This window comes from Pinus tabuliformis, chromosome J (assembly GCF_031772625.1).
Source record: "Pinus tabuliformis cultivar Carrire ecotype Pingquan chromosome J, CPIR1, whole genome shotgun sequence".
NCBI classification, from domain to species: domain Eukaryota; kingdom Viridiplantae; phylum Streptophyta; class Pinopsida; order Pinales; family Pinaceae; genus Pinus; species Pinus tabuliformis.
The window spans coordinates 1,633,965,024-1,633,978,563 of record NC_142295.1 but is presented as its reverse complement, the minus strand read 5'-3'; the positions used below and the strand labels follow the sequence as shown (position 1 = coordinate 1,633,978,563).

Here is a 13,540-nt window from a genome sequence, read left to right as displayed (position 1 = left end):
GAATTAATTGATTATTTTACAAACAGCTGCTAAGATCAAATTCGAATTTTACTTCACTATTTTAGTTTAGGGACTGACTAAAATAGGAAGGTATCCCGAAATGCTATTTATAGAATGCTATTTTTATCACTTCCATTTTTCATTCCTTATAGCTATGTTCAACACTGGTTGAATTGCTATTTATAGGAGTGTTATTTTTAGCATTTCTATTGTTAGCATTTCTTGTTGCTATTTTCAACAAAGCTTACATAAATATCAAATGCAAGTGAGCTAGATATCATACAAGCATGGAGCTTGTATGAATCCCAAGGACTTATTAATCTGTGTAGTGAAACAACAACCTTTAAACCAAAAGATCTTGTGCATCAAACTCTATATGCAACTGCAATCTTTGTACCAGGAGTGCTACTATTGTATACAATGCACGTAGTTTGGCTTCCTGCAACTAACAACTATTTATATCTCATAAGTTGAAATTTTGTCAACATCCCAAGGGGAAATTACAATTGCTAACTTTGCAATTGCTTTTTAGTAAACAAACATTACATGCTGGAATTCACAATTCATTTTGTATTCCCTCGTACCTCTTTTAATAAACTAACTAGTGTGCCATGAACCATAGCAGAAAAAATCCAACTTACAATTGGAAAGACATTATGAGTATCATGATATTCTGAGTATCATTCCATCATGCTTAGATTTTGTACATATATCCGACATGAAGTTGTGCTGAACTACAAGATCCCACGTCACTCCTTGATCCCAGAGTTCAAATTGAGGATGCATACACCAAAAGGCTTCCAAGTTTGCTCCATGTTCCAAAATTTGCACTCTCAATATACCATATGAAAACAAGGCTATGAACAACAGGAAAGCCTCATCACCATTTCTACCTAGATAGGTCACTAGTGTATGCAGAATGCTTTATGAAAGAAAACACTAAAACACCGAGAATGATGTTATTAAGCAAATTGGTCTTCATCTTTCCTTCAAGATAACACTGTTATCCTGACTCTGCCTTGTAATATAATGTCACGCAATTTCAACAAATTTCATGAAAAGGCACCAAGAAAGAGCGAGTACCATGGCAGGCAGACACCACACCATAAGTCATATGAACACAATGATCAACAGAACTGAGATCGTAACATAACTGAATTCAGAACATTCAACTTCAATCATGTATGAACTACACCCATCCAAGTATGTCTAGCCAGGAAAGGGAAGGGAGTGTTGAGATTTCGATGCTTGGTCTTTCTTTCCCTTTGATTCTTTTTGCATATTAGATTCAAAACCGGTCAACTCTCTTCCAACAATAAGGGATGTAGAACAAGACTTGGATGAAGAATAGGCTGGGCTACTCAACGCTTTACCTATAGGCACTGCATTTATTGGATGGGGACTAGTTGTCTTGCAGATTTATGGAAAAATAATTTTTTAAATAATTTGGATCTAGACATCTTGCTCCTTTGGGAAGGTTGTTTGACTATAATGGTAGATGTGTCGATACTTTGAGTAACTGAGAAATCAACAAAGCTCTCAAGGGTTGCTTTGGTTGTATTGGTACAAGGTTTCGAGGAATTATCTGGTAAAATGGCCTTATTTGTGACCTTATCTCTGCAGTCCAACTTAAGGTGATCACATGGAAAAGGCTCTTCTTGGCTTGGATTTCTATATTTTTTACGGCAAGAGATAGATTGAAAAATGGATGCAATAAAATTGGTTGATGGAAAAAAGAGGGATGTTATAGAAATGGATATAATTATCATCAAAATGACAGAAAAAAGTTGTCTGGACGAAGGGTATAATCTGTCAGTGTTTTGAGAAGCAGCATTGGCAACCAATTGTCCTACAACATCCACTTGTTCCACGATCTGATCCTTCAAATTCTGTTCTAAAATCACATCTACAGATTGCGGTTCACTGCGTAGCTGACCTAAATATTGAGAATCATCACCAGATTGATCTACAAATTGTGGGTCATTACCAAGTTGAACTAAAGATTGTGGATATTTTGCAAATGACAAATTTTCATAATACATGGAATAGTAACAATAAGGAGTCGATAGTGATTTAGCCTAGGTACATAGCACCATGTTACCAACAATTCAACATCCTCTTTAAGACATGTGTAATACATGAATGGCATGTGTAATACATGAAGAGATGAACTACTGGATGGATTATCCCTATGGGCCCACAATCTTAGCACTTGTCCATCTTACCATAACCCAACACCATAATCCGGCATGTACGATGGAAAAAAAAAAACGGTCCATTACTATGGCACATCTAGTTACTTTGTAAAAGGACAGATTGAGAAATTGGTGTTCAACAAGGAAGGCTCGAAGTTGGCGTTTGACGAGGAAGGCTCCCTAAAGTGATTATAGGCAGTTCCTCCTCATATTTGAATTAGTAAAACTATCCGATAGAGGGTAAATCAGTAAAACTACTTGATGGAGGGTAGTAGTAAAACTATCTGATGGAGGGTAACTTGTTTCTGGATAACCTCAAAAGTGAGGGCCAAGTCATACCTTTCCTCTTTCGAGAGCAGGGGAAGACATCCATATAGAATGAAAAAGAATACAATAAGAATACCTTATTTAAGCAAGCAAGGGAAACAATTTTGAGGGGCCAAACTCTGGAACTATGGGGACGACCTGCTATTGAAATCTTAAAATGTTTCCAGTTCTTGCAACCAATGAGACAAAAGTAGATGTGCACCTGTGAAGATTCTCGAGGAATTGTTGAAAGTGAAGGTCAAGGAAAATGTGCTTAGAATGTCGAGTAATGGAGATGTGCCCTTTACACATGCCAATCTCAATGTCACCCTTGCAGACATGGAGTTTCACAAGCCCACCAAATAACTTCATGGAATGGTAATTGAACTATTACAATGTACCTGACAGGATCCCACAAACCGAATAGAAGTTAAGCTAACTTCTTCATATAGTTTACATATTTATATGACACAATGGCAATACCTACTGGAATTTGTTATGTTCAACGAGATTCATGCAAACTACTGGATCTGGAATTCAATATTTGATCCTATTTTGTATTATGTACTAGAAGAAAGAAAATGCCTGGAATTCAATATTTGATCCTATTTTGTATTATATGCTTAATGAAAGAAAATGCCATTAAAAGGGAAGCATTCACTTTTTTGTATTGTGTACTAATTTCTGTTGTGAATTAATTTCACTTATGTTTTGTGCCATTTTGAGCAAGTTCTTGAGGCGTTGTAAACTGATCCCTTTAGGCTCCGGTGACGCCTATGGTAAAGAGTGGCCTCTGTATTGGGTTGGTCTACAGCGAAAGCAGAACCTTTGAGAAAGAGGAAAGAAAGGGCGTTGAGAAAAATAATAACGCATAAGAGCAAAGGTAACATACCATCTGCCCAATGAGATAGAACAGGTTCGACATTTAGATCAAAAGGGGTTGCGTAATTGATTGATCAGCATCACATCAGAAAACAACAATCGTCATACGTGAAGTTTTATCTGTAATCCTCCCCATCTGCGTATTCATCCCAGTTTGTTTGTTATCGATGTGGAGATTCAGGGGAGCATTCTGGCAGCTAAGTGAGTGGTTCGGTGTCTGGAGGGTTCTCTCATTAACTTTAAAACAACCACGCAAAACAATGACACATAAGAACAAAGGTAATAGGTAAGAAGAATGTAACAGAAGTAAGAACAACACTAACAACAACTAAGAACAACGCTAATAACAACGCTGACAGATTCAGTAGCTTACCTTGATGTTGCAGAAGTTACCAAGGTAACTTTGACCTCGCAGAGGAACCGAGGTAAGAGTCGAGAGAGGTAAGAGCGTAGAGCTCATATGTCCCCGCCAGGCAAAAGGACCAGATGTCATAGATTGCCAATGTCATAAATGGCCAGATGTCACAAATGGCCAGATGTCACAGGTGGTAATAGACTGCCAATATCGGAAATGGCCAGATGTCACATGTGGTAAACCATGGCAAGATGATTTATGTCGGTCTAACACTATGCTTACTTTACCTTATAATTTAAAGACCAAATAACATTTAGTATCATGAATTAATGCTAGCATTAGTTTGCGGTTTTCGAAATGTTTAGAAATATGAATCGTACATTCATTCGACATAATAACCATGGTTATGGCCTCCCTGCCTCGGAAAGAGGCCAAATAAGATAGCCAAAAAATCTATTGCGAGGCCAAATAAGATGGCCAAAAATTCTGTTGCTCTTCGGAAATAAGTCGATAGAAAAAACTGTGACAAAACCTAGATAAAACATTCGAAAACTTATGTACTTGCCACCTAGCTAATGTTAACTCGACCATTTGTTCGATTACTATAGTCCGGTGCCTAAGTGCAGAGACTAATAATATGGAATATATAATTACGCCGTAAGGCGTTTCCCTCTGAAAAACACTCCCCCGAAATGCCACTCTGTCACCTTTAGCACCCTTTGATCAATTGTTAGACGATACAAAAAATTTTAACCATTAGATCTCATCACCGCTCCAACTGCTTCAACTATGAAAAGCATCCCGATCGACGCAGCCCATTTTCTGAACGCTTCCCGTTTTTTCTGCCTAAAGTTGGCCACATGAAAAAGAATGTGGAGAAGAGATGGCAGTAGACCCAGCCCATTTTCTCAACGTTTCCCCTTTTTTCTGCATAAAGCTGGCCATATGAAAAAGAATGTGGAGAAGACATGCCATTACTGCCTGAATGGACACAACTAGTGCTGGTTGCCTTCTTTATCTGCGCAGGAATGCCAAAATTAGCAGAATATTTTTCTTATGTAATGCCATATTTTGAAACATGCCCTTTAAAATTATTAGGAGTTTGATTTCAATGGTGGCATTCCTCCCATAGACTCGTCTTGGAAACCCATACAATTTTTCTTTTCAAACGGTTGCATCAACTTTTTGTTGATGGCATCCGTGCCCAGAGGGAATTCTTACCTTCTGATCAAGGTACCATTTCGTCATTTTGCTTTCAATTTTTTCAATTGAGCACGCCCATTTCTATTTTATCAATTTTATGGAGATATGTGTGTGGTGATATTGATTGTTTTTTGCAGAGGGGCTGAGCAGCAGATCGAATCTCCATAGTGAACAATTGGAGTTGTGGGTCGATCCATTCATGGAGACTTGGACGAAGAGATTGATGGATTGCATCGTAAGGTTTTCCAGCTCAAAAATGTAGACCATGCATCCCATATTTGTTAACCCTTGTTTATCTACAAACCCTAATAAAGGGATCCTGTATTAAGTTCTGTAATGAAATTGCTCTGTAATTTTTGCAGTAGTTTGTGAAGGTAATCTTGGCCTTTTGTATTATTTTCATGAACTTCCAGATAGCTCAGAAAATAGAGTCAGAGGCTAGGTTCCAAAATGGGTTTCTCAACGAGCTGGTAAGGATGAATTCTCTCAATATTTCCTTTTCTTGAAAATGATGGTCAAACTTATCAAAAATGTAATCATATCACAAATATAGGATCACCGTCTCAGGAATTTAGGGCAAACTATGCCAGAAAAAGAATAAAAAGAGAGGACAGCCTCATGCTCAAAATTTTAATCGGTAAATTGTCTGCAGGTTAACATATCAGAACAAAACTTACACGACTGTAGTTTGATGCAATATTTATTTTCTTCCTTTTTAGAAGTTATTTTGATAAACACACCTTAGGGTCGAGGCTTCACCACATAGCACGGACTTTATTCTGCTCAGGTGCTAGGCCTGATGGGTTTCTGTTCTACCAGAGTTGCACAGGGCTTACACTGTCCCTTACCACTTTTTGAAATGCCATTCGGGTGGGGCAGACGAGAGCAAGAAAGAAAACCCCAATGGATGGCTTAATTTTTACATTTGGGCTACCTATTTTTTGGTGAAATCCCATGTAAAATGGAATGTGGTGTACATTATTGTTTCAGTGATAGAAAATTGACGCATATTTTGAGACATTAAGAAAATAATGTAGGACTGTATTCATGGTCTCAGCAATCGGTTTTTAATTAGGATAGAAATATGAAACCTGGCTGTTGGATTACTGGGTCAACCAAAAGCGTATCATTTGAGGCTTTTCAATTGAATTTGTCTGAAATGCAGATTTTAGGCTGGAATTTGGCATTCAGTAACTTGTTTTTGTACGGAAGAGAAGTCTCTCAAAAAAATCAAAACAAAACAGAGATCTATTTCCAAATTCTGGTTGAGAGTTAATAAATTACAAAACTTAGTATATTTTGAGTATATATTTTTTACCAGAAAGGATTGATATCAGAACCCTTTTTTATTATTATTGTTTATATAATATTTCCGTTTTTATTGTTTAAGCAATTGTCCTCTCTTTCAATTGAAGGAAACCTGCAAATTGTCCTATGTATCTCAAGAATTTTTATGTGAAACTGTTGATCAATATGATGTGAGAAGTTGGTAAGGTATTAATTCTTGGTTTAGGTCTAAAATACTATCAGGGTTGTGAGTTCAACCTATTGTGCAGAAGCTAAAACTTTTCACGGTTATACTTGCTAGTTATTTTTTCATGGTCCATTTAAATCAAGGATTAGGTTTCAGCGTAGGCATTCTAAATCTTTTTCAGCATTTTCTTTCATGCATTGAACGTCCATTTCTGGATGCTATGTAGTGTTGAAATAAATAATTTTTACAACATTTGGGTTTAGAAATTAGAAACAATGAAATCTATTTTAAAGTGCAAAAATAAATCAATGTTATATTAGTGATAAATTCTTAATCCATGAGACCACTGTAGTTGAAATTAACTCACTCACATGTTGATGATATAATTGATACAGGTTTTTTATTTTTTTATTCTTAGTATCTTCAACAAACTGTTAGTTTAAATCAGATCAAAAGGACTCTTTGCGCTCACCTATAACCAACATATAGGAAATTTCTAGGTTATTTACAACATTTTCACATATAATCAAAATACAGGAAAAGTTCTAGGCCATTTACAGCATTGCACAGTTATATTCTACTGAATGGTTGCTTCTTGTTCTTTTGGGTATTTGTTATTAATTTGCGTCTCTAATTTGTGTAGCTTATTTTTAAAAGCTGTCTTGGTCATCTGATTATGTAATGACATGGTTGTGGCAGTAAATGACAATGATCAAAGGTCAAGCTGGAGTTAACAACATGAAAAGATTAAACAGAAATATAATGCCGAAGGGTTCTAACAAAAAGTCAAAAATCTCCTTACGGTGTTACATGATAGTGCACGACAACATACATAACTAAGTGCATAAATATGTGCCCCTGGAATAATATGTACAGAAAAACCCAATGCAAACATTTTTTTTTTGGTTGATGGCGGTATTTACATATATATGACTCGAAGTCCAAGTTCACTTTCACATTACCAGCCACGTGAAAATTTCATGATGGTAAACCTGTGTAATTTAATTGATTGATTAATAATTTAATTTCATAAAAAGTGGAGAATGTGGTTTTTATTTTTTATATAAATTGATTTATTTGAATTAAGAAAATTAAAGATCAAAATGGTGTATATATATGTGTAAAATTATATTTATATTGAGTGAGATGGTATGTTTTTTTGTCATTTCAATTGTATTTTTGAATACATAAGTAGGTTCAACACTTTAAACAATTATTTTTATTGGTTTAATATTACAAGTATTTTGTAGATTTTTAATATGGTTAAATTATATCTTAATTGATTGATTGATAATTTAATTTAGTAAAAAGCGGAGAAATTGGCTTTTAATTATTATATAAATTGATTTATTTGAATTAAGAAAATTAAAAATCTGAGTGGTGTATATATATATGCAAAGTTATATTTATATTGGGTGAGATTGTATGTTTTCTTTGTTATTTGGATTGTATTTTTGAACCCTTAGATTGTGTATATTAGATAGCTAAAAAGTGATAAAAAGGTTCAATAGTTAAACTATACTAATTAAAATAGTGCAGTCTAATTATAACAAGTTTTTATTTTTTTCCAAAATTTAAGAAGACAAATTTCAATGAGATTCTAGGGATATAATTTGTAACACTGCAATATCGTTAAATTATATCTTAATTGATTGATTGATAATTCAATTTAGTAAAAAGTGGAGAAGTTGGCTTTTATTTATTATATAAATTGATTCATTTGAATCAAGAAAATTAAAAATCAAAGCGATATATATATATATATATATATATATATATATATATATATATATATATATGCAAATTATACTGGGTGAGATTGTATGTTTTCTTTGTTATTTGGATTGTATTTTTGAACCCTTAGATTGTGTAGATTAGATAGCTAAAAAATGATAAGGTTCAATAGTTAAACTATACTAATTAAAATAGTGCAGTCTAATTATAACAAGTTTTTATTTTTTTCCAAAATTTAAGAAGACAAATTTCAATGAGATTCTAGGGATATAATTTGTAACTCTACAATATCGTCAAATTATATCTTAATTGATTAATCGATAATTCAATGCAAAGTTATATTTATATTGGGTGAGATTGTATATTTTTTCTGTTATTTTGATTGTATTTTTGAACCCTTAGATTTTGTAGATTAGATAGCTAAAAAATGATAAAAATGTTCAATAGTTAAACTATACTAATTAAAATAATGCAGTGTAATTATAAAAAGTTTTTTTTTTTTTTTTTTTTTTCAATTTAAGAAAACAAATTTCAATGGGGTTTTAGGGATATAATTTGTAACACTACAATATGGTTAAATTATATCTTGATTGATTGATTGATAATTTAATAAATTATATCTTAATTGATTGATTGATAATTTAATTTAGTAATGGCTATTATTTATTATATAAATTGATTCATTTGAATTAAAAAAATTAAAAATCAAAGTGGTGTATATATATGCAAAGTTATATCTATATTGGGTGAGATTGTAAGTTTTTTTTGTTATTTGAATTGTATTTTTGAACCCTTAGATTGTGTAGATTGGATTGCTAAAAAATGATAAGAAGGTCTAATAGTTAAACTATACTAATTAAAATAATGCAGTCAAATTTCAATGGGATTCTAGGGATATAATTTGTAACACTACTTATCATATCACTTTTGTCTTTATGGGTTATAGGAGGTGTTACTGACATTTTAAGTCAAATTTCTCAATTATCATTAATATACCAAGTTACAAAAATGTCAAATATCTAAAACTTTGCAGAAATATCTTAAACTGACAAGATTTCTTAAACTGAAAAGATTGCGAGGCTCCTAAGGAAGCATAAGGGGGCTTCAACCTTTAGGCCTTTAAATACCATCCGGAGCTCCCTTAGATCTGTAAAAGACCCACTTGACCCCAAGAATATGAAGGGTGTGTTGAAGAATCTAGGGCATTCAGGAATTAGTGAGATTCTTCTTGTTCATGATAACAATTTGTGAAGTTCTTGATCATCATATTATTATTAGTGTGTGATTCAAACTGCTATCAAAACAAAACAAACAAGAACACAAAGTAGTATTTGGCTTTCTGACACGCATCATCATTGTCTCTCTTAGGGTCATACCCACCGGGGTGTTCTCTGAGTATTCCCTACTAGGAATATTCTCATCTTGGGTTCCCAGCCCTCAAGAATATCGACCCTCTTGCCCACTCTTGTCTTGGATACCCTAGCACATCCTCAAGGAGTGTCAAATGCCAGATGATTACACAATCCTCCATTCTTTCTTCCAAACTAAAGACAAGAATGTTGTGTCTAACTCTCCCTCTTAACCAGGGATGAGTTCCAAGTTTTTTTTTACTCAGAAACTTACTCAAGTTCCTTTACTCATAGGAACCTCCCAGAGCTCCCTCTTACCGAGGGACTCTATCATCAGTACTTTATAGGGTCTCCTAGTTGATTGATGATCCAAGACCTCGATGTCATCAATTTCTTCATATGTAGGGTTCAGCCATCCATCACTTTCCTCCTTCATGTCGTTCCTTCTTTCCGGGAAAGTATCCTCCTTTACATCTAGGGCTTCCTTCATAGGGAGATCCTTTTTCCTTTTGATCATGCCTAATCTATGTTATGTGAAACCATATGTCATGACATCACAATATTAAATACAAGTACAAGCATACATACCTCATTCTTCCTTTAGCTTTCTTGATTGAAAATTAGAATATGGATTTCATGGTCTTAGAAATTTTAAGTGGAACATATATATATATATATATATATATATATAGTAGACATTGGGCTATTAATATCATGGTAATGTACAATGACGCTTCTCCAATTTATGCCTTACGACATTTCCTTTGCAACTTTTGGTGCAATTGCTAGTTATATAATAAACAATTATTGGATGAAGAGAGACCATCTTCATTCAAATTTCTTTATTTATATGAATTTTGTACATGAATTTTGTACAATAATTTTGGATGCGTAATGCGATGTAGAAAAAGGGAAATTACAGGATCTGCCATGAAGACACCTCAAATTTCACAAAAGATTATGTAGAGGTTCTGTAAAAAATATTATCGAGGTTCTAAAGTGGAGTGGACGGACTAGCAGTGTCGTTGCGTACACATGCAGTAGAGGTACTTTTATCCCAGAAGAAAACGACTGGACCGTCATCACAGGTATCGAGAGAGTGGGGAGAGAGTGGGGAATTGGGGGAAGAGAGGGTACGTTTACAATGCCTTCCAATATCTGCAGCACTTCACTCATTGACGGCCTCGCTTCTTCGTCGTCCTGAATGCACCATCCTGCCACTGTGGCAGCCCTCTCCACTTGTTCCGCGTCTGCATCGTTCAACAATTCCTTGTCCAGTACCTCCATGCCGTTTCCGTTGCTGATGTGAGTTGCAGCCCAAGCCGGAAAGAACAGTTCGGACGATTCAGAGACCTTGTCCATGTTTCTTTGCCCCGCAATTATTTCAAGCAACGTTATTCCGAAGCTGTAGACGTCGGCCTTCACAGTGATCGGCAGACCTGAGAGCCACTCGGGAGCCAAGTACCCTCTCGTTCCTCTCATGGTCGTCAGAACCTTACTATACTTTCTGCCGAGGAGCTTCGCCATTCCAAAATCGGCCACCTTCAGGCAGAAATTGGAATCGAGGAGGATATTTTCGGGCTTGATGTCGCAGTGAATAATGCGGTCCTTGCACTTCTCGTGCAGGTAAACAATTCCCCGGGCAGTTCCCACTGCGATGCTGAAACGCGTTTTCCAGTTCAACAACTTGTGCTGTTCATCATTTCTCTGGGATTTCTTGAATAGGAAGGAGCTGAGGCTGCCATTAGGCATGTATTCGTACACCAACAGTCTTTGGGAGCCCTCTGTACAAAACCCAAGCAGCCTAACCAAATTCACATGCTGGGCTACTCCGATGGTACTCACCTCCATGCAAAATTGCTTTTCTCCTTGGCTCACGCTCTCCAACTTCTTAAATGCCACCGGAGAGCCATCTGCTAAAGTCCCTTTGAAGACGGAGCCGAAACCCCCACCTCGCAGACGCTCAGAAAATTTCTTCGTTGCATTCTGCAACGCTCTGTAAGTGAATAAAGTTAGCCCGGTGGTGACATATTCTGTGGAAAGCAAAATGGAACGCTTCCAAAACCAGATAAACAACAACACAAACGTCAAAATAGCAAGCAGGCCACCTACGACACCGCCCATCACGCCTGCGAGTTTGGTCTTCTTGTTGGAATTGACGGAATGAGGCACATCAGCGGCATCTAACCAGAGAGATCCCGTTGGAAGTATCGTACAGATTTAGTAATTCACTGAACCACATTACACACCTCTGCGAAGTGCCGTTAATGTAAGCGTATGCGGTGCAGGAGCAATTGCTGAGACAGGCTTCCTGGCACCGGTTTTGGCCTTTGTATTCAACCCCGTGAGAGGGCACAGATGTGCCACTTATTTCTACAAACCCGTCGGTGCTGCTCTGGTTTCTGGCGTGACTGCATCGCAACGGCGTCTTCTGAACGCAGCCGCTTGACCACTGCTGAGATTTCCATTCTTGGCTGTCTATGGGGATAAAACCCGGCACGCAGTTGCAGGACTGAACATTGTTATTATTGCACGATCCATAAGGTCCGCATATGGCATAAACCTCGCATTGAGTGAGGGGCCGTTGCCAGATCATCATCCATTCTTTATTTTCCACCAATGCGTCCGCTCGAATTTGTCCTGACTTATCCATAAAGATACGGTATTCCTTCGGTAGAGTTGAAGTAAAATACATGGACGAACCGTTTCTGAAATATGTAAGAGCGGACTGGTCTGCGGAGTAGTCGGGAGAATTGCTGAAAGATTGGCCGTTCCAAAGACCGCTGTGCCAATATGTGGTGTCATTATTCCACATCAGCACGAACTGGACGGCTCCATTTGGATCCATCCGCAGGGTGAAGGGTCCAGGACTCGGGTCCCAAGAGCTCCTCCACGCAGACAGCCTCTGGCTATTGCTAAACTTCATGCCTCCCAACCATGTATTTTGCGGATAGTCAAAGCTCTGCCAAATGATTTGAGTGTTATTCTTGGCACTCACGACAACCAAGTTACCAGAATCCGTTATCACAGCAGAAGAAGGCTTATTCCCGTTCCCCTTGGAAGACCAAATGGTGGATCTTCCATAAGACAAAAGGAGACTCCCGTCCTCTGTGAGATTAAGAACGCTGGACGAGTTCGCCAGCGGTTGCTGCACGTTGGCCACCCAAACGACTGTCTGCTGTGAAGCCTGGGCATACCAAATTCCTACATACCATTTTTCAGCATTGTTGTGGTTGAGATTGAAAAATCCAAAATTAAAGATACCGCCTTTAGAAATCCTGGTCTGATTACCAGTGAGAGAAGAACCCAACACTATTCTGTCGGAAGCTGCATTTTTCGCATTGGCAGGTTTTATATGAAGAAGCAGCAACACAAGCAGGAGAAAAAAACAAGACAGAATCTGTGGAAATTGCTCTCTCATATTTTTTTCACTGATCCCCATACTAAAATCAATAATCACTGAGCTACCCTGCTGCCACACCACAGTCTCAAGCCCATTATAACGTGTTCATGAGTCCGGTCTGTTCAACTTGAACGAGTCCATACGGTATACCCCATTATAACGTTTTCAATGATTGCGAGTTGGCTTTTGAATTTTGAAGACCATTTTAACGTGTTTGATACTTTATCATAATAATGGGGTATGCCATTATAATGTGACGTTCATGATTGCGGTTTGGCTTTTCAATTGTCAAGCCTCCATGACTATGGTTCGGTCTTTCTTCAACTTGAACGACTGGATATGGTGTACTCAATTATAATTTGTTCACGATTGCTATTCGGAATTATGATAAAAAAAATTACTTAATTCGTAAATCGTAATACGACGGTCTTGGATTTTTTTTTATGGAGAAGGTATTGCATTAATTTAAAAATAATAATAATAATAATAAAAATAAAAAAAAAAATAAAAATAAAAATAAAAGAATAGAAATTAATAAATGAATCAAGAGATGAACAAAAGAGTTAAGAAGAGAGGGTGGGTGTCACGCCCCCAATTTTTTTTTCGTTTAATTGAGCGGATGCGGCACCGCCTAAGTTA

The 13,540-nt window shown here is 36.6% G+C and overlaps 1 pseudogene; it reads right to left on the bottom strand.

The window, feature by feature from the left end:
* The window catches only part of LOC149233763 (G-type lectin S-receptor-like serine/threonine-protein kinase At2g19130 pseudogene), a 33,030-nt pseudogene extending 20,090 nt beyond the window's left edge, over window positions 1-12,940 (bottom strand).
* Window positions 12,941-13,540: the final 600 nt, after the last annotated feature.